The following is a 22,890-nucleotide window of genomic DNA, read 5'->3' as shown; positions in this document are numbered from 1 at the left end:
TGTTAGATAACCCTAATAGCCTTACTATATATAAGACCCTTATGACCCAAAAACGTGGGGAAGCTTTACTCTAGGGTTAGAACACGTTTTGGGCAGCCTCCATCCTCTCTCCTCTTCATCCTCTTGCTTATGGTGTTTGTGAGCCATTAGAGGAGTGACACTTGTGACTCTAAGCCTTCCAAAGTCAATTCAAGGAGGAATTGGGATTGTTATTGCTACATAACAATCAAGGTAACATTATAAACCTATTCTAATATCTAATATGATTACTTGTATGCTAGAATTAGGGTTTGTAGTCTTGGATTCAAAGCATGTACAATAGAGAAACCTAGATCCAAGCATTAGGGTTTGTATGAGCACATATGATGTCTTATGACCAAAAACCCATCAGTGGTATCAGAGCCTAGCTTGGTTTCAATTGTATTGATGCATTATATAACTGGAAATTTCGTTTTTTGAGTTTCTGGAGGCTGGACTCGCCGAGTCCATGCTGACTCAACGAGTCCAAGCCTGACTCGACGAGTCAACTCGTCAGATGGAGGGTTTCTCGGGTTTTCTTGCTGTTTTTGCTTATGGATTGTTACCTTATCACGTTAGATCAATATTAATCCGATTATATGATACATTTGACTATAATTTTGATCTAATTGAAGATATTTATCAATTAATAAGATAATTGTTTCCTTATGTGATAATTGATTAATTATTTTGAGTAAATTGATAAATTGTTTTGCAAGAAATCATTAAATAAATCAAATATGGATAATTATGTGATTAAATGTTAATTTGAATTATTTCTTATTTGATCCTTGTTGTTATGAAAAGTTTCATATTTTGCCCTTTAGGTTTTATAGTTTAAATTTGAACCCAAAAGTTTTGTTGTTTTGAAATTTAAATAGTTGAAACCCTAATGTTTTGAAAAAGGTTTCAAAACTTTCCCTCAAGTTTTGGAATTTAAATTTTGATTAATAGTTTAATTTTGATGCATATTTAAATTCTAAACCCTAATGTGTTGAAATGTTTAAAAACTTGCCCTCAAGTTTTGGAATTTAAAAGTTGATTAAAAGTTTAATTAGGAATGTTAAATTCTAAAACGCTAGTATAGTTTTGAAAAAGTTCAAATCATACTCTTATGGTTTTATTAATTAATTAAGGTGTATAATTAAAAGAGGTTTAATAAATCCATAAAAGTTTTGGTTTACAATTTAATTGAATTAAAGGTATAATTGTTAAATTTGACCACCTAATATTTTAAAAGTATAAAATACACCCTATACTATATATAACATTAAAAGTCTAACATTATATATATGTATGAGTAAAAGTTAGTCTTACCGTTAGTAGGCCTCATTCACGAAGCTGGTCTATAAGGGGTGTTTAAGGAAATTGCCTATAAAATGGCGATTGAATGGGTATCCACTCTTACCCACCGCACTCTTGACTAGTGGAGGGTCGTTAGCCGAACGGGTAGGATAGGACGAAACCTTCCATTATAAGTATAATGAATTATTAAAGTAACTAAATGTTTTCATAAAATTCCCAATCTTAGTTACTTAGGCAAAAGTGAATTGATGCAATTCCATGAAATTACACTTTGTACCCTTGCGAAGACGTTAGTGGAGCGTGTGTGGTTTACCGGCACACTAAATGGGTCTAAGCAAAGGTAGCAAAGGGTGACTCAATGTTTGTCATAGTTCGGTGGAGCGTGTGTGGTTTACCGGCACATCGAATAGGTGACTGTAACATGTGAGGGCACCATGTAAGTTTGCATGGTTATTCACACCCGCTTTGTGATCCTCGGCATCCCAGTCACAAACAAGAGGGGCATATCGAGATTTAAACATGCCATTGAAAGTTCAATGAATCTCAAAGGATCTAGGAGTTTTCATAGATTTAAAACTTAAATTTCTTTTTCGTTTTTCGTGGTGGAAATTAGTGAATCTTCATTCACTTACCTTCAAATATTCTTCAATTAGGGTTACGACATCCCTATCCCAAGTTGTAGAATATTGTGTTGGGTCCTTGCCTTAGTATCTCATTTGGGTGATTTACTAAGGACTTAATCTATCAACTAACTTGAATTTGTTTCTCTCCCGTTTTGTAGATGTCAAAGTTTGACAACTATGGTCTTCTCAAATCCCGTGGAACAAGCATTCCACATGAAGATGATATTCCACGATTCGATCAAGGAACAAGAAATCATGCTTCACTTCCTCCTCCTCCTCCTCTCATTCTCCCTAACCCACAAGTTCAAAGGCTTGAAAAGTTCAAGATCACTCAAGCCCTTTTGGCAAGTAAACATAAAGAAGGAAAGTCGGTGTGTGCACATGTCCTAGGGATGAAGTCACACATTGATAGGTTAAGAATGTTGGGATCCGTTGTCTGTGAGGAAATAGCTGTTGATTGGGTTCTTCAGTCACTTCCTAACTCATATAGTGAGTTCGTAAGAGAGTACTATATGATGAACTGCGACGTGATCCTTATAGATCTCACCTATATGCTTATTGCTGCTGAATCAGCAATGGTTTGGCGCAATAGAAAAGCAAAGTTGATTGGTGAATCTACCTTCAAGACCTCTATGGATATAGAAAATGGCAACGAAATACATGCTATGATCGAAAAGTTTGATCATAAAAGAAAGGCAATGTCTGAAGTAGTTCCATGTCATGTTCCAAAAGAGTCAATTTGCTTTTATTGCCAAGAGAAAGGACATTGGAGACGAAGTTGCCCCATTTACCTAAGAGATCTAAGAGATGGGAGAGTCGAAACGTATGGATCTAATATAGGTAAAATCCATTAACTAACTCTTTTAAGCTTCTATTCTATATTCTTAATACATAATGTGATAAGATTACAATTGATGTTTTGTAGGATCGAAGAAAAGAAAGGAAGCTTAAGGGAAGAAGTGAGCAGAATCTAATCGTGAAGGAATAGATTTCGATCGCATTTCTCGAAGATTAGATTCTTGAGCTACTACTTAGAGTTAGAATTAGATTGTTAAGACAGATGTATTAGCATAGTTTTTCAATGAATTGCATTGTAAGGACAAATTATTCCGCAATAAAATAAATTTTGATTTTATATTATTTATTTATCCTTGCAATGGCGTATATGAAAAATTGATGTCTGAATGTTTCTATTATTAGCAATAATGGATTTGGTTCTTATTATGTTATTTATGGAAAGTCGAGAAGTTACCAAATAAGGAGAGTTTCTGATCGCCCAAGTTTCAATTGGACAGAAATTTGGAATCATGCAACTTGGTTGCACGATGAATGAGAAATTTCATATTTGGAAATTAGACTAATTCATTGACAAAGTGTCAAGTGAAGGACTAGGAGATCGAGTACACAAAGTTGTGTGTTGATCAAGTTCACCATAAGAGTAACAAAGATATTCGTCATGATTTACTAAAAGCTTAGTAAATATGATTATACTTACAAGATTAAGTATAATTCTGAATTGATTAAAGGGTTTAGATCAATAGCAGAACGAATAAGAAGAATCAAGTAGGCAGAAAGATAAAAGTTTCTCCATTCTAAGAAGAAAGGAGAGTAGCTTTTATGCTTTATGATAGGTCTTAATGATTAAGAACCATATCTCAATTGATCCTCTAAGTGAGTCTTAGTACAATCGTATGTATAAGAAGAGGAATAAAGAATTGAAGAAATGGTTAAATCAAAAAGTCAATCATACTTCGTTCCAAAACAAGTCTTAAAGTTAAGATTGTGACATTGAGTGAAAAGTATTAAAGGTTTATAACATTCATCAAATGTGGAAAGTTGTGATGTCTTGGATAAGAAAAAGACCAACTTAGACCAAATTTATGAAGTGCTTTGATAAAAACTACACTAACTCTTGAATATTTGTTTGTCAAGAAATGTTTTGACAAGAGAATCTTATATGTCAAGGAGTAAGTGGGAGTTTTAATGGTCTTGAAAGGTTTCAAGAACAAATCAAATAAACCTTATCGATCATCACTAGCACACGAGTTGAGTTTTACAACCTATCGTGTTGACATTGTTTTATTTCTGTGCCAATCCAATCGAGTTAATTATGCATGTGAGTTCTATGAGTTCTCATTTTGAACGCATAAAAGGCAAAGCACCTTAATCAATGAAAGGTACATTGATAGGAAAGAGTGAGCTGCTTAACTACTTGGAAGAAATGGTGGGCAGCTGTGCTACCATAAGGCAAGAAATCAAGATTAAGAAAGTTCGGTCCATATGAGTTTGAATTTGTCGTAAACTTTAGTTTTGACAAATTCACATGGATAGGAACACATACACCGTTTAAATCTAAGTGTCATAAGATTTCCTCCTTCATGAAAATGATTGTGAGGAAATGCTTTCACTAAGAGAGATTTTAAGATGATAGTGATTGTAAAATTGCATTCTCGAATTCGATTATGGTTACGATATCCCTTTCCATAATTTGAATTGTGAGGTTTGGCAATTGTTTACACACACATATGAACTATCTAAGGCAAAGGTGTATAAGTTCAAGAAGCCTTGATAAAAGATTATCAAAGCACTAAGTATTAGAAACATGAACTTAAGAAATTCAATAAGCATTGTTTTTCTGAAAGTTAAGATGTTTATGAATAAATGTCGAAGCTAGTGGGATCATAAGTGTTATGTTTTATAATAATCATCATGATAGTGGGAGCATAAATGTTATTATTGTATGATTATTAAGGCACGTATTGCAAGTTGGCAATATTAATTATAGAAAACAAGAGTCATTCTTTGCAAAGTTGTAAGGATGGAATAGTTGTTTTGCTATAATTAAGGGAGAGAATATTATGCTTCATTTCAAATCTAAAGGCTTAGGTTGAGAAATGCAAATAAATTTAGTTAAGGGTACATAGTGTGTTCTTAAAATTTCGATTATGATTACGGCATTCCATCTTCACAATTCGAATTTTGAGAACATAGCAAATAAAACATGATGCGTCGTATCCCATACGCTTCGGGTATAGGATCGATTGCAAATGCTTTAATGTTTGACCATTCTAAAATTTTCCAAATGTCGAGCGCATTTAGAGGGAAAAAGGGACTAGAATTGGTTTTGACTAAAATAATTAGGCAACTATCAAAGGACAATCCAAAGTTTGACAAGGATTGGTCGCTTGTGAGTAGTTGGAAGCATGGTATTGAATGGACCATATCGACATTATTATGAATAGATAAGATTCTATTAAGAATAAGTTGTCATATGGAAAATATGGAAGTGTGTCCGTATTGGGAATTGAATATGACTAGATTAGAAACCTTTATGCAAAAGGATGTTCAAAGGAATGTACTTTGAGTGAGAAACATCACGTCTATGGAATTGTCTTGTGACAGTCTCCGATAGAGGACTTTGTAATATCATTGGCAATAGTCTTTGTGACTTTGGTGTAGTGACATTACGAAAGGATAGTTGCATAGAATGTTAGAATCTGGCATATTCTATAAGTAGCAAGAATTTGATATTCTTTAACTTATGAAAAACGGATTTGGAGTTGTGAAATGAGAATGATTGGAAATGTGTTCAATTTGATCTATTTCACAAAGTGAGAACCATAGGTAAACATTGTGTGCATGCTAGGAGCATGGGACAAGTGTAATAATTCAAGTAAGAAGTTGATTACCCGAAACGACAAATAATGAGTAATCGATATGGTGATAAATAAAAGATGTTTTATTTATGCTCAAAGGTTTGAGGCCATATGGGATTAGTATTATTCTTGTGTTTCACTTTGCATGTTTTGACTTCTAGAATAATTGAGTTTATTAAGAATAATCGAATTATTCGAACGGGCCACAGTCGTTCATATGTTGGAAGTAGGTATGAATGAAGACTGTCATGAATTGGTGTGTGGATTGTCTAAAGAGCATTAGACATAAGCAAACGTTTGCTGCAACGTTCATGAGTGCTTATGAATGTGATTTGAGCATTGGATTAAACCCACGCTCACTTGGATCACTCCATGAATTGTATCACGAGTGATTGGTGAGACGATAACATCTTATATTCTTGAAACTGAGATGTGTGAGTTGTATCTTGCAAATCGGTTGCACATTGATAATATGTAAACGCACTAGTAACTTGGTGTTATAAAACATATTGTTGTGTGTGATTCGGTGCGTGAGTGCAAGCAAGCATTGTATCAAAGTTTATCCGATCCTTTTATCCAAAGTAGGATAAAAGCGATATCTTTGGGCCCCTCGATGGTTTAGTGATGACAAACGTAAATGCTCGGCCGGGCTAGGGCTAATTTGATTTGTTCAATTAGTCAGTCGTCATAAATCGGAATCGAGATATAGTACAAAGAGAAGGATTAGAAATCATGTCTCATACGATATCTAGAATGGAGGAATATATGATCCCTTATCTAAGGACACACGTATCTGATAGGATCAGAGTTGACAACGGCTTTGGAAAGCTACGATTGTAGATCAGGATCTGAAGTCATACGCAGAATAGTTATTAGACTTATCCAAGTGGGAGACTGTTGGATTAGTGTCTAAGTCCATAACTATTTTGGTATGTACTTGACCCGATGGTGCATGGTCCTTTTGGGTTGCCTTCACCAAAGCAACTTGATAGGATGAATTATGGAGAGAAAGGATTAAATATGATTTATTAATATATTATGGGAATAATATATTAAAGGAGAAATCATATTGTTTAATTAATATTAGTCAATAATTAATTGGTAATTAGTTTTGTGACTAAAAGAGATTAATTAAACTTAAGGGACTGGAATTGTAATTATAAGATAATTGCAATTTGGGCCATGGATTGTCTTAAATCAAGAGGTGGACGAATTCTTATGGGAAGCCCATAAGGAAATCGTCCAAGGGCTTGATTAAAGGAGTCTATGGGTTGCTTAGGGCTTAAGCAACCAAATTAGGGTTTCCTTGTTAGATAACCCTAATAGCCTTACTATATATAAGACCCTTATGACCCAAAAACGTGGGGAAGCTTTATTCTAGGGTTAGAACACGTTTTGGGCAGCCTCCATCCTCTCTCCTCTTCATCCTCTTGCTTATGGTGTTTGTGAGCCATTAGAGGAGTGACACTTGTGACTCTAAGCCTTCCAAAGTCAATTCAAGGAGGAATTGGGATTGTTATTGCTACATAACAATCAAGGTAACATTATAAACCTATTCTAATATCTAATATGATTACTTGTATTCTAGAATTAGGGTTTGTAGTCTTGGATTCAAAGCATGTACAATAGAGAAACCTAGATCCAAACATTAGGGTTTGTATGAGCACATATGATGTCTTATGACCAAAACCCATCATAAAGAACGCTGAAATCCGAGTTATAACGAAGGAGTTATGACCCGTCGAAGTTTCGCGACAGAACCGGCACGACACCGGGAGACGTAAATAGTGAATTTATGATAGAGTGACTTTAGGCTTAGCAATCTAAATAAAAGTAGTAGAATGCATTAAACCGAGAGCGTGCATGAAAAGAACTCCCAAATCTGACTTCGTATGAGGAAGTTATGAATTTTCTAAGATTTGGCTTAGTAGTGCACGACCCGAAACTCGAATTTCAGTTCGAGCGGTTTTTGGCTTACGCGACCTAAATGAGAGTTGAAGATATCATTAATAGGAACTCAACGATAAAAGGAAAAACGGAAACGGAGTCTGTATGAAGAAGTTACGAATTTTCCGCGGTCATTTAACAGTCTAATCTCCTCCTACTGTTAAATTTAAGATCAGTCGATAATTAGCCGACGGAGTCAAAATGAAAGTTGTAGATCTTATTTTTACCTACGTGTGGATATAAAGAATTTCGAAAACGGAGCTCGTATACGAAATATATGAATTTTTGAAAACCGACTGTTTTACCCCTGTGTGTGATGCCACGTGTCAGCACCAGGCTTTGCCTTGGAGCCTAAGCAAGCTCACGAGGTGAACACTAAAAACTCACGAGGTGAGTGACCCCAATTCAGCCTATAAATAGAGATGCACCCCTCCTTCATTTCTCACACCATACCCTTTCTTTCCTCTCTCTAATACCCCCCCCCTCCCAAACCCCCCTAGCACGAGGCGAAAGCCCCGGAGCGCCTGACGGGTCCAAAAAGAAGAGCCTCCGGCTCAGAAACTTTGCTCCGACGAAGCCCGGTTTCCAAGGAAACCCGCTGTAAGTGAGCTATACCTACCCTATCTTTAGTATAACTTATGTTTTAATATAGTAACATTATTAGGACCTTAAAATAATTATTTGAGCTATTATTGTGAGTTATATAAGAGTTTTGCTTAACCTTATATAATAATAATAATAATAATAATAATAATAATAATAATAATAGCTAGACTATTAATTAGTCGCGGTTAACGTTAGACTAAACCTTAGTGGTATTGATACTAGGTTTTGTCAAAGGAAAAATTATTTTGGGATAACGAAGTGCTGTCCGAGTACCGAGTCACCACCTAATCAGGTGAGTGCATAGTTACTTTCATCTTACACATAGATATGAAGTATTTTATATAAACTACGTGCTATGTGTGCATATTATCTGTATACTTGCTATCTATGCTGGATGAACGATTTTATACAAGTTTTAAATGATTTCAACTGTATATGTATTTTATATCTACAAATATGTTAGGTATGACATGGGTAGATGAATAATGAGAGATAAAAAGATGATGTGAGTAAACATTGGCAGCTATAGACTTAGTGCCTAATAAATAACATCGACAGCTATGGACTTAGTGCCTATTGGACAAACACTGGTAGCTATGAACTTAGTACCTATTAGGTAAACACGGGTGGCTATGGACTTAGTACCTGTTAGGTGTTGGTAGCTATGGACTTAGTACCTGGTAGCTATGGACTTAGTGCCTGTTAGATAAACATTGGTAGCTATGGACTTAGTACCTACACTGATAGCTATGGATTTAGTACCTGATGAGTGAACTTTAGCAGCTATGGATTTAGTGCATTGGCAGCTATGGAACTAGTTCCTGTCTTATAAAACCTGGAAGTAAGGGACTTCGAAATGAACGAATGCAGGATAGATGACTCTTAGGGTAGACCCTTAAGAGTAAAGAAGATAATGGGGATGGGTAATTGGGTTGATTGTTTGATGTTTAAACATAATAATTATATTATTGTGGGTTGAAAACCCTATGTACTCACCAGGTTTCCCAACCTGACCCACTCAAGCTTATTTGTATAACAAGTGTCGATATGAAGCTACTTTACACTGAGAGATTTAAAAGAGATGTAGATCACTAGTGTAAATGAATGTAAGTTCTGTTTATGCTTATATTTCTATATTGACGATGACATCCCAAGGTTTTGAAAATGAATAAAAATACATTTCTTCATAAATGCTTTGATAACGTATTTATCATGTTTTTCTGGGAACAAATTCCGCAACATTTTTATTAAAAGAGGTACTCTGATTTTTATAAAGCATAAACATAATCGGTCTTTTCTGGCCGTGAAAATGGGGATGTCACAAACCTCTTGACCGTAAACACCAAAAATCCCTCCTTTCACCCGAAAAACACTGGAAATCGTCATTTGGGAGCATCTGGAACACTTTTTCGTCGAAAACAAGAACCCTTGTTCTTGAGTTTACGGCCGTAAACCCTTCAATCTTCAAAAGTCGTAAACTCAGTTCACGACCGTTAACCCTGTTCACGGCCGTAAACCCAGTTCTCGGCGTAAACTCTATTCTAGGCCGCATACCCAGTTCATGGCCGTAAACCCCATTTACGGCCGTAAACAACTCTTTAGTGGTGAAAAGCTTGTTTCCTCGATTCAACCAAGTCCTAGTAACATTCCTTAACCAAAAACAAGTGTTTACCTGACACTTTATCTAATGAAATCGCTAATTTAGATACATATTGTAACACCGTAAAAATTTGAACAATTTTTCACTTTTTAAAAACATTAAATATCATTTGCATTCATAAATAAAACATTGTATCCATCATTGTAATAGTACAAATCCCAAGATCAAATATATATAAACTCCAATGCGCGTGTGTACTAATCATGTCGTCGCCTTCCCGCGATCATCACTGGTACCTGAAAAACATAACACATACAGTGTAAGCATAATTGCTTAGTGAGTTCCCAAAAATACCACTCTATCACACAATAGCCACTCGAGGATGCAACTCTGTTGACCCTTAGGTCAATGTGTCTCAGTGGGGCCCTCCAGCCCCAACTCTCTGTGGGCCCTCTGGCCCTAACTCTATGGACCCGAAGGTCCTAACTCTGTAACTCTGAATCATACATATCACATATCACAACACATAATAACATGCAATTACACTGGCATATAACTCTAAAATACTCTATCACATAACTCTGTTACCATACTAGGTAAAGTATAGTGAGAAGACTCACCTCAAGCGTCTCGGAAATTCCCTTACTCGGTAGAAATATCGCCTACCCTCCGCCTATTCACATAAGGTAAATACTCACATAAATATAACTCTCGAGACTAGACTCACCCTCTATGGGCACCTTCGGAAGGGTAAAAGTACCCCTCTCTTGACTTAAAGACTCCATTGTTGGTCAAACCCTAAAAGTCAATCAAAAGTCAACGGTCAAACTTTGACCTAACTTGCCGAGTGCACTCCGACGACTCGGCGAGTACACACGATTACTAAGTCTTTGTCCCGCTTGGCACGTTGAGTCCCTCCTTATGCTCGATGAGTCACACCGGTCATGAATCGCGGGGCCACCCCGACTCAACTCGCCGAGTCTCAAGAACAACTCGGCGAGTACCGCCTTGAACTCCAGTCCTCTGACCCCCTTCTGACTCACTGAGTTATCCCCCAACTCAGCTAGTCTACCCACTGAGTTATTTACGTGAAGCCCTAACTCTACTCGCCGAGTCTCAAGAACAACTCGGCGAGTTCATGGCATGCACAAACTCTATTGACCTCCTGAGGTCAGATCTGTGCCCCTAAGCCATAGATCTGGCCTTCCCAAGCATGATTGTCACGTAAAGGTCGAAACTTGATGCTTAAAAATCAACAACAAGGCATCAAATGGTGGTTTGGTCCCATAAATGGCAACCTAAGCCCAATAACCCCAAACTGATTCATAAAGCTCCAAGGGTTAAGGTCTCTGGACCTCTTTGAGTCCAGATCCAAGGCACAACTCGATGAGGGGCTATTTGTTCCACACCACCACCCTAAAAGGGGTTAGAAAACCCTATCTCTAAAGATCAACACCAAAACTGGAAAAAGGGGTCGACTATTACCTCAAAAATGAAGTCTCTGGACTCTGGAACTGCTAGAACCGCACCTCCTGTTGCTCTTGGTCACCTTCTTCTTGCTAAATCAAAGGTACAAGGTTCAAATGAGTCTTCTCCTTCCTCACAACGATTTGGCTCACTTAGGGTTCACTCAAGGGACTGGTAGCCGCAATGGGAGGCTATAAGTGCCCTTAAATAGGTCCTAAACCCGGGGGATTAGGGTTTCATAAAATAGCGTGGACTCGCCGAGTCTGCACGCGAACCCGGATGAACATCCGCGACCATACTCGGCGAGTCTTGGCACCAACTCGCCGAGTTCCTCCACAAACTTCAAAAATAAATGAACAAAATAATATACCTGGGAGTCCGGATGTTACAATTCTCCCCCACTAGAATCAGACTTCGCCGTCGAAGTCTCACTCTGAAAATAACTCCGGATGCTGCTCACGCATCTCACGCTCCGGCTCCCAAGTAAGCTCTGACCCTTTCCGATGCTGCCACTGGACCTGCACCAGAGGCACCTCCTTGTTCCTCAGTACCTTGATCTTTCGATATACAATCGCAATTGGTTTCTCCACGTAGTTCAGGCTCGCATTTACCTGTATGTCCTCTAATGGCACTACCGCCTACTCGTCGGCTATACACTTCCTCAGCTGGGACACGTGGAAGGTATTATGAATTTGATCCAATTCCGCAGGTAGCTCCAAGCGATATGCTACCCTGCCCACCCTTGCGATCACTCTGAATGGCCCAATATACCGGGGCCCTAACTTGCCTCTCTTCCTGAATCGAATCACTCCTTTCCAAGGAGATACCTTCAGGAGAACAAAATCACCAACCTGGAACTCGAGCTCGGATCGGCGCCTATCGGCATAACTCTTCTGGCGACTCTAGGCGGTCAGCAATCTCTGGCTGACCTGCTGTATCAACTCTGTCGTCTGAAGCACAATCTCCGTGCTACCCATCACACGTTGCCCTACTTCTCCCTAGCAAATGGGAGTCCGACACCTCCTCCCATACAACAGCTCAAAGGGTGGCATACCGATGCTCGAATGATGGCTGTTGTTGTAGGAAAACTCTGCTAAGGGCAAATACGTGTCCCAACTCCCTCCAAAATCCAACACACATGCTCAGAGCATGTCCTCGAGCGTCTGAATCGTCCGCTTGCTCTGTCCATCCGTCTGTGGGTGGTATGTGGTGCTAAAATGCAGCCTCGTACCCAACTCCTCATGGAATTTTTTCCAGAATCTGGAAGTGAAACACACATCTCGATCTGACACAATCGAGATTGGCACCCCATGCCGCGATACCACCTCTCTCACATATAGTTGTGCCAATCTCTCCGCAGAAGAACTCTCACTAATGGCGAGAAAGTGAGCGCTCTTCGTCAAGCGGTCTACTATCACCCAAATTGCATCAACACCCCTTGTTGTTCTTGGCAATTTGGTGATAAAATCCATGGAAATCTGCTCCCGTTTCCACTCCGTAACCTCCAGTGGCTGCAGCTTACCATGCGGTCTCTGATGTTCGGCCTTAACCCTTCGACAGGTTAGACACCTCTCAACGAACGACGCCACATCTCTCTTCATACAGGGCCACCAATACTCCCTATTAAGGTCTAGATATATCTTAGTGGCCCCGGGATGAATCGAGAACCTCGATCTATGCGCCTCTTCCATCAAGAGGGTACGCGTTCCGCCTACAAACGGTACCCAAATCCGGCCCTGAAAAGTCATAAGCCCCCTGCTATCGGTAACGAATTCTGACACCTTCCCGATAACCCGCTCTCTCTTACGGTTCTCCGGTCTCACTGCCTCAGCCTGAGCCCCTCTGATAGCGTCCAACACCAGAGTCATCACCGTCAATCTCATACAAATACCCTGAATCGGGGCACTCTCTGCCCTACGACTCAGGGCGTCAGCTACCACATTAGCCTTGCCCGGGTGGTACAGGATCTCGCAATCGTAATCCTTTACCACATCCAACCATCTCCACTGACGCATGTTCAGAATTGGCTGACCCATCAAATACTTCAAGCTCTTGTGGTCCGTGTATATCGTACACCAAACCCCATACAGATAGTGACGCCAAATCTTGAGGGCGAAAACCACAGCCCCCAATTCTAGATCATGGGTAGGATACCTCATCTCATGAGGCTTCAGCTGCCTCGATGCATACGCGATCACATGCCCCCTCTACATTAACACCGCACCCAACCCTGATATCGATGCGTCACAATATACTACGAAGTCCTCCATCCCATCCGGAAGAGCCAACACCGGGGCTTCTCACAATCTCTGGCAAAGAGTCTCAAATGAGGACTGTTGCTCTGGACCCCAACTGAACGCTACCCCTTTCCGGGTCAACCTGGTGAGAGGAATAACAATCTTGGAGAAATCCCTGATGAACCTCCGATAGTAACCGGCAAATCCCAGAAAACTCCTGATCTCTGAAGGAGATTTCGGCACCTCCCAACTCATTACTGCCTCGATCTTGGCCGGATCGACCAGAATTCCATTCTGGTTAACGAGATGACCAAGGAACTGCACCTCTCGTAACCAGAAATCACACGTGGAGAATTTGGCATAAAGCCTCTTCGATCTCAACACACTGAGGATCTCTCGCAAATGCTCCTCGTGCTGCTCCCTGGATCTAGAATATACCAAGATGTCGTTAATGAATACAATCACCGATCGATCCAACATCGGTCTGCATACTTTGTTCATGAGATCCATGAATGCTGCAGGCGCATTGGTGAGCCCGAAGGGCATCACCACGAACTCGTAATGCCCATAACGAGTCCTAAATGCGGTCTTCTGGATATCCTCCTCTCGCACCCTCATCTGATGATATCCAGATCTTAGATCAATCTTGGAAAACCAAGATGCTCCATGCAACTGATTGAACAAATCCATGCAACTGATTGAACAAATCATCGATCCTCGGCAAAGGATAACGGTTCTTGACCGTTAACTTGTTCAGCTCTCGGTAATCTATGCACATCCGGTGTGAACCATCCTTTTTCTTCACAAAAAGGATCGGTGCTCTCCACGGCGAGCTGCTCGGCCGTATAAACCCCTTCCCCAGCAGCTCCTGAAGCTGCGAGGATAACTCCTGCATCTCTGGAGGTGTAAGGCGATAGGGCGCCTCGGCGATAGGTGTTGCCCCCGGAATCAAATCAATGCGGAACTCCACCTGCCTCTTGGGAGGCACACCTGGTAACTCTTAGGGAAAAACATCCGGGAACTCGCGCACTATCGGAACCTCCTCAACCGAACTAGGTTGCTCTGTATCAACTCTCGTATCCATCACATATGCCACAAAACCACTACAGCCCTGCTGTAGACTCTGCCTCGCTCTAGCAGCCGAACAAAACGCTGAATCTGGACGGGTACCCTCGCTGTACACCGTAAGAACTCCCCCACTAGGATCTCACATGATCACCAGCTATCGCTCGCAGTCGATGATCGCTCCAAATTGGCTCAATCAGTCCATGCCCACGATGACGCAGACATCTTCTATCGCAATGGGGACTAAATCGATCGGAAACTCTACCCCGAAGATCTCGAGTACACATCCTCGAATCACCTCCGTGGCATAAACTGCTCTCTCGTCAGCTATGGAAACTCTCAGAGGTCGAATCAACGCCTCTCGACTAATACTGATGTGCTGACTAAAAGCCAACGATATAAAAGATCGACTCACACCCGAGTCAAATAACACCAAAGCAGGTACATCATTCACAAGAAAAGTACCTACGCATAACAGAATATAAGCACAACATCTCAATAATAAAATGAATACATGAAAGAATAGATACCGGCCACGACATCGGGTGCTGCACGGACCTCCTCCGCAGTCAACTGGAAGGCTCTCCCTCGCGCCTTCGGTGCCTCGGCCTTCACCGGCCTACTGTCCGTAGCTCTCAATGCTGCAGGGGCAGATCCCAGAGGTGCTCCCTGCGCTGTCCCTCGCAACTGTGGACACTCCGCCTTCCGGTGTCCAGTCTGGTTGCAGTGAAAACACACTGCAAACCCCTTGGGGCAATCCTTGGCCATATGCCCCTCCTTGCCACATTTGTGGCAAGACCCTACTCTACACACTCCATCATGGCCCTTGTCGCACTTGCCACAAGTGCGGCCCTTCTGGTTCCCAGATCTCGAATCAGTGGGTTTGGCCCGCTTGGCTGCCGGCTGGGACTGAGCCGGCCGTTGATCCCTTCCCTGAGACTCAGCCTCCTCCCTAGCTTGGGTCTCCAACTCTATCTCCCTCTTCCGGGCATTTGCTTGAAGCTCGGAAAATGTCAGGTACGTCGATTTCGCCACGAACTCTCGTATATCCCTCCTCAGAATGCTCAAATATCGGCTCATACGTGCCTGCTCGGTCGACACGTGCTCAGGGCAGAACATCGCCCTCTCATGGAACATCCGTGTAATCGCTGTAACTGACTCAGTACCCTGCTTGAGGGTTAGAAACTCCTGTGCCAACCGCTCCCTCTCCACCTGGGGAACGTACTCATCTCGAAACATAGTAGTGAACCTCTCCCAGGTTACTGCAGCAAGCTCAACAGGCGTGAAGTGCACCGTCACAAACTTCCACCAGTCCTTCGCTCCCAGGCGAAGCTGGTTCAAAGCGAACCGAACTCTCAAATTCTCAGGAGATGAGCAGGTAAAGAAACACCCCTCAATGTCTGATATCCACCTCATCGCTGCAATCGGGTCCTAAGTCCCATCGAACTCTGGTGGTTTCGTGTTGCTGAATTACCGGAACAACAACGCATCACCACCCTGCGGCCTCGCCGCAGCTACAGCTGTAGTGGCCGCAACAACAGCAGCCTCAGAAACAGCAGCGTATCTCTCATCAAATGTCTCAATCAAAGTGGTCTTAATAGACCCGAACATCTCTGGTATCTCTGCTCTGATGGCCGCAACCACCTCCTCCTGGATGATCCTACGGATCTCAGCATCGCTCGAACTGCTGCCCTCAGGGTTATGGCGTGTCCCAACCATGATTTCCCTCTGAAATACAACATAAAAATATTAGGGACCCCCTTGAGTGTAATCAAACTCGATAACTCCACCCTACTTGTTCCTTAGTGCTCTAAGGATTCTTACTTGGACTGCGCACCAACCCGGTATCTTCAGTAGTACGGGCCCAATACTACCGTCCATACCGCATCAGCACTCATCCCAAGTCCTCCTCCTTGAGCCCCAAATCCCAAGTACTCTACTCTCTCTATCATGTGCTACATACTAGAAAAACTCGCATATGCACCTCGCTGCTATCTAGACACTCTTAAACATCTCTAGCAGAAAAACCCCTAAACTAAGGCATTATATATCAGGTCACTCTAGTCCTAATGAGAATACCTAGTCTACTCTAGCATGCATATCATAATTCAGCATATAGCATAACATATCATATTTGATAACACTTATTATGAGGGTATTTTGGGAAATCACCGTTCGAGCGCTGGCTGATCGTACACACGGCTCTGCTCTGTTTGTCTTAAAATTCTCTTTTTACTCTTTTCAAAAATTCATTATCAAAATTTCCCACAAATCCTTAGTTTGAGTTCAGATGCGCCCGAAGATGCATCTGAATCCCTCAAACCAAGGCTCTGATACCAACTTGTAACACCGTAAAAATTTGAACAATTTTTCACTTTTTAAAAACATGAAATATCATTTGCATTCATAAATAAAACACTGTATCCATCATTGTAATAGTATAAATCCCAAGATCAAATATATATAAACTCTAATGCGCGTGTGTACGAATCATGCCGTTGCCTTCCCGCGATCATCACTGGTACCTGAAACACATAACACATACAATGTAAGCATAATTGCTTAGTGAGTTCCCCAAAATACCACTCTATCACACAATAGCCACTCGAGGTTGTAACTCTGTTGACCCTTAGGTCAATGTGTCTCAGTGGGGCCCTCCAGCCCAACTCTCTGTGGGCCCTCTGGCCCTAACTTTGTGGACCCGAAGGTCCTAACTCTGTGGGCCCTCTGGCCCTAACTCTGTGGACCCAAAGGTACCAACTCTCTGTGGACCGACAATCCCACACCTGAACTGTTAGCTACAGTTAGGCAGACATGCCTGGGGTGACAAATTTTGTAACGTACGACGCCTGAAGAAACGTCAAGGAGGTTCCCAGTCATATTAGTATGGTTATACGAACTCACAATAGTATAAACTAACCTTTGTTTACGGGATTTTCATTCTTCAATAGTTTTATTTTAATTAATAAGGCTACCTACATACTACACTGGAGGGTATTCCAGAGATACAACCTTTGGTTTTATTTTAAGTAATAAAACTACCTTACGTACTGGCGGTAGCCAGGGTTTTCGAATAGAACATACCTTACATACTGGCGGTAGCCAGGGTTTTCAAACAAAACATACTCTACATACCGGTGGTAGCCAGGGTTTTCAAATGAAACATACTTCACTTACTAGTGGTAACCAAGGTTTCGATACAAATGATGTTTTACTTATAATGAAAAGAAATCATTTATACAAATTCAGTGACTAGTTTCCAATACAAAACATGCTTATGAATTTACCAGCTTTATGCTGATACGTTTTCAAAACCGCTTGTATTCTCAGGACAACGATAGACAGGTACCATTGCCAACTTTTGGAGAAGACGGAGCACGTTAGAGTTGCGTCTTTTACTTTTGTTATATACTGATGTGTACAAAATATGTTTTCAAACAGATGTAAATATTTATATTGCAATGTAATGGTTGTGTTTACTTTGATTATTATGATACAATTGTTGTGATACTACGCATGACGTCAACCGCCCCCGGACGTTTCCGCCGTTATTTCTTACGGTTCGGGGGTGTGACAGATTGGTATCAAAGCGATTGTTTATAGTGAACTAAGTATACCAAACTTACATGGTACACAACTTTCAACACTAAGGGGCCGAAGCGCTCTGAACTAAAAGTATACTTTCAAAATATAAGTATTTTACAAGAAGTATACAAGTATACCTACGTACCAGAAACAATATCGTAAGTAAAACGAAACAATAGTATTTGGATGTTGGACACTGCGGTTAAACCTGTGCAGTTATGTAATCATGTTTAGGGTCAATATAGCCTGATCAACTATATTTATTCGAGACATGACCAACATGTGCTTGGGAGTGACTATGGTATTGCAGTAGGCCTATAACTTACCAAGTATTCCTACCACAAGAGATCGATAGAACGAAACATACAACTTAAAATACTATAGGAGTATTTTAGTCTGAGCCGAATACATTATAGAGATTCATTCCAAGTGTTGCTACTCATTCTTTCTTAGCGACAGTTTACTTGTATTAGTAGCTTTTCATTATTTATCGCTTAGTAGCACACTTTATCTATCAGATAGAGATATACCTTGTTTCGTATCTCTTAATTCGAAAGTCTAAGGGATTTACCATCTTCTTCTTCTTGATATAGACAAAGATGCCTCCAAAGAAAAGACCTAACAAGAAGAACAACAATCCTCCAACAGATCCAGCTCCACCACTGCCTCAGTTCGATCCTGCTATGTTTCAGGCAGCTGTTAATGCCGCTGTGGCTGCCGCAATGTCACAGATAAATTCTGGTGGCTCTAGCGGATCGGGAAGTGGTGCCCAACCCCTTAACCTCGATGGAAACCATGGACACCAGAAGGAGTGTTCCTACAAGGACTTTATGAACACAAAGCCTAGATCCTTTGACGGCAATGGAGGCGTCATTGCCTTAACCCGATGGATCGAGAAGATCGAATCAATCTTCAAGATCTGTGCATGCTCAGAAGCAAGTAAGGTGAAGTTCGCTGCTTGCACCTTCACAGACAGAGCACTGACCTAGTGGAATAGTCGAGTCAAATCCCTAACCCTGCCGATAGCGAATGCTATGGGTTGGGAGAGCTGAAGGAGCTCATGCTTGCTGAGTACTGCCCGCGGGGCGAGATGCAGAAACTGGAGCACGAACTATGGAACTTGAAGATGAAAGGTTCCGACATTGCTTCCTACACTACTAGGTTTGAAGATATAGCACTTCTCTGCCCGGGAATGGTCACCCCGGAAAGTAAGATGATAGAGAGATACATTTGGGGATTGACGCCCCCAACTCAAGGAAATGTCTTGGCTGCTAGGCCAACCACTTTTGATAGCACCAAGTGCCTGGCGCAGGCTCTCATAGATCACGAAGTTGATCTTGATAAAGTGACAGCCGCTCCCGAACCAACAAAGGGCAGTGGTGAGAAAAGAAAGTTCTGGAAGCAGCGAAAGGGTCAGTCTTCGCATGAGCCCTCCAAGAAACAACATACGGTGGCAGTTCACGCTGCTACTACTCCTGCCGCTGTTCCTGTAACTCAAGCACCTACCAGTGGATATGCTGGTACCCTCCCTCATTGCGACAAGTGAAACTATCATCATCACATTCCCGAACCATGCTGTGAAATGCTCTGCAACAACTGTGGCAAGAAGGTTCACACGGCTTGAGGCTGCAGTACACAAGTCCAACCAACCAATCAGGCACCTGGAGTAGGTGTTGGTCAAGCCTGTTATGGCTGTGGGGAAGTCGGGCATTATAGGAGAACTTATCCCAAGGCAACAACAACCGGTAGCACAGGGAGAGTGCTAGTGATGGGCCAGGAGGAGACAGTTGCAGATCCCACAGTTGTTAAGGGTACGTTCCTCCTTAACAACTCTTATGCACGCATTCTTTTCAATTATGGTGCGGATAGAAGTTTTTTTAGTCATGCATTCAAGCATCTCCTCAAACATAAACCTCAACCCCTAACCGAAACGTTTACCGTCGAGATGGCCGATGAGAAAGAGATCACTAATGATATATTCGTGGGCTGTACCCTTATCCTAAACGATCATTCCTTTCCCATCGACATTGTGCCAGTTTCCATAAAGAGCTTCGATGTCATCATCAGCATGGATTGCCTGAGCCCCAATCGTGTTGATATCCTTTGTTACGAAAAAGCTATTCGTCTCAATCTTCCCTCTAGCGAAGCCCTCATGATTTATGGCGATAAACTCAGTTCAAACCGCCGTATTATTTCGTGCATCAAAGCCCAGAAACTTCTGCGAAAGGAGTATCATGCATTCCTAGCCCATGTCATTAATGAGAAGCAGGAAGTTAAAGACCTCGAGAGCATCCCCGAAGTCTGTAACTTTCCTGATCTCTTTCTCGAAGAGCTTCCAGGAATTCCTCCAGAGCGCCAAGTCGAGTTTCACACCGATTTAATCCCCGGAGCTACCCTCGTAGCTAAATCCCCATACCGCCTAGCGCCAGCAGAATTGCAAGAATTATCCAGCCAGCTCAACGAGCTGCTCAGCAAAGGATTCATCAGACCGAGTTCCTCACCCTGTGGAGCCCCGGTTTTATTTGTGAAAAAGAAGGATGGATCTTTTCGAATGTGCATCGACTACCGCGAACTGAACAAGCTCACCGTCAAAAACCGTTACCCTCTTCCTCGAATCGATGACCTTTTCGACCAACTTCAAGGAGTCAACTACTTCTCCAAAATAGACCTAAGATCAGGGTACCATCAGCTGTGAGTCCACGAGAGTGATGTTCCTAAGACAACATTCCGGACTCGATATGGTCACTACGAATTCGTAGTAATGCTCTTCGGTTTAACCAACACACCGGAAATATTCATGGACCTAATGAATCGGGTGTGTCGTCCTTTCCTAGATAAGTTCGTTATCATGTTCATCGACGATATACTTGTCTATTCCAGAAGCGAGGAAGATCACAGACAACACTTGAGATTGGTGCTGGAAACACTAAGGACGGAGAAGCTATACGCGAAATTCTCTAAGTGCGAATTCTGGATTTGAAAAGTAACCTTCCTAGGTCACGTGGTAAGCCAGGAAGGTATACACGTAGACCCGTCCAAAATCAAAGCGATAGAGAACTGGTCAGCACCAAAGACGCCCACATAAATCTGTCAGTTCTTGGGCCTTGCTGGCTATTATCGCATGTTTATCCAGAATTTCTCCAGAATTGCCAAACCCCTAACCACTCTGACTCAGAAAGGTGTACCCTTTTGTTGGAGTGAAAAGTAAGACATTGCATTCCAAACGTTGAAGCAGGCCCTATGCAGCGCACCTATCATGTCTCTGCCCGAAGGGACGGAGGACTTCGTTGTCTACTTTGATGCAACTAATCAGGGCTTAGGTTGTGTGCTCATGCAACGAGGACAAGTTATTGCTTATGCCTCAAGACAACTGAAGGCACACAAAGTCAATTATACAACTCACGACCTGGAGTTGGGAGCAGTGGTCTTCGCATTGAAGATATGGAGACATTACATCTACAAAACAAAGTGCACAATCTTCACTGACCATAAAAGTTTGCAGCACATCTTCGACCAGAAGGAGTTGCACATGAGACAACGGCGATGGGTAGAGCTACTCAACGATTACAAGTGCGAAATACGCTACCATCTCGGGAAGGCCAATGTGGTGGCGGATGCCCTTAGCCGGAAGGAATGCTCAGGTCGTAGAGTGAAGGCACTGACAATGACTATCCATTCCCACTTATCCACCCAAATCAGAGAGGCTCAGCTGGAAGCCTTAAAACCAGAAAACATGCCAGGTGACGCCTTGAGAGGAACGGAAAAGAACTTAGAGATCAAGGGAGACAGAGTCTATTATTTCATGAACCGGATCTGGACCCCAAAGTTCGGTGGTTACAGAGAGGTTGTTATAAATGAAACTCACAAGACTAGATACTCCGTTCACCTAGGTTCGGACAAGATGTACCTTGATCTCAAGAAATTATATTGGTGGCCAAACATGAAAGCAGAGGTCGCTACCTTCATGGGCATGTGCCTGACTTGCGCCAAGGTGAAGGTTGAATATCAGAAGCCCTCAGGTCTGCTACAGCAGCCAGAGATACCTGAGTGGAAGTGGGAGAGGATTACTATGAATTTTATCACTAAATTTGCCAAATCTCTGAGTGGGTACGATACCATCTGGGTAGTAGTCGACCGATTGACAAAATCCGCCCACTTCCTGCCAATCATGGAAACTTTCAAAATGGAGAGACTCACGCGAATCTATATCCAAGAGATAGTCCGACTGCATGGTGTTCCGGTGCCCATTATTTCCGATCGAGAGAGTAGGTTTACTTCGAGATTTTGGCAATCACTGCAGAAAGCTCTTGGAACTAAGCTGGATATGAGCACAGCTTACCATACCTAGAAAGATGGGCAGAGTGAGAGAACCATCCATACCTTGGAAGACATGTTGAGAGCATGTCTCATCGATTTCGGTAAGTCGTGGGACACCCATTTTCCCTTGGTTGAGTTCTCCTACAACAACAGTTATCATACCAGCATCAAAGTTGCGCCTTTTGAAGCCCTGTATGGCCATAAGTGCAAATCCCCTCTGTGCTCGGCTGAGGTGGGCGACACACAGCTAGCCAAGGGGCAAGTCCTTGATAGCACTCTCACTGGTCCAGAAATCATCCGTGAAACCACAGAAAAGATCATACAAATCAGGGAACGACTAAAAGCTTCAAGAGATCGACAAAACAGCTACGCCGATAAAGGAAAAAAACCCTTGGAGTTCCAGGTCGGAGACCGTGTTCTGTTGAAGGTCTCACCCTGGAAAGGCATGATACGCTTTGGAAAGC

General features: G+C 41.9%; 1 pseudogene; it reads left to right on the top strand.

The window, feature by feature from the left end:
• Window positions 1-11,247: 11,247 nt before the first annotated feature.
• LOC145089338 (leucine aminopeptidase 2, chloroplastic-like) overlaps window positions 11,248-22,890 on the top strand; it is a 29,355-nt pseudogene continuing 17,712 nt past the window's right edge.

This window comes from Lactuca serriola, chromosome 2 (assembly GCF_051521515.1).
Source record: "Lactuca serriola cultivar US96UC23 chromosome 2, Lser_US96UC23_V15, whole genome shotgun sequence".
Taxonomy (NCBI): Eukaryota; Viridiplantae; Streptophyta; class Magnoliopsida; order Asterales; family Asteraceae; genus Lactuca; species Lactuca serriola.
Note: the sequence above shows the minus strand (reverse complement) of the source record. Positions and strands in the feature narration are given on the sequence as shown.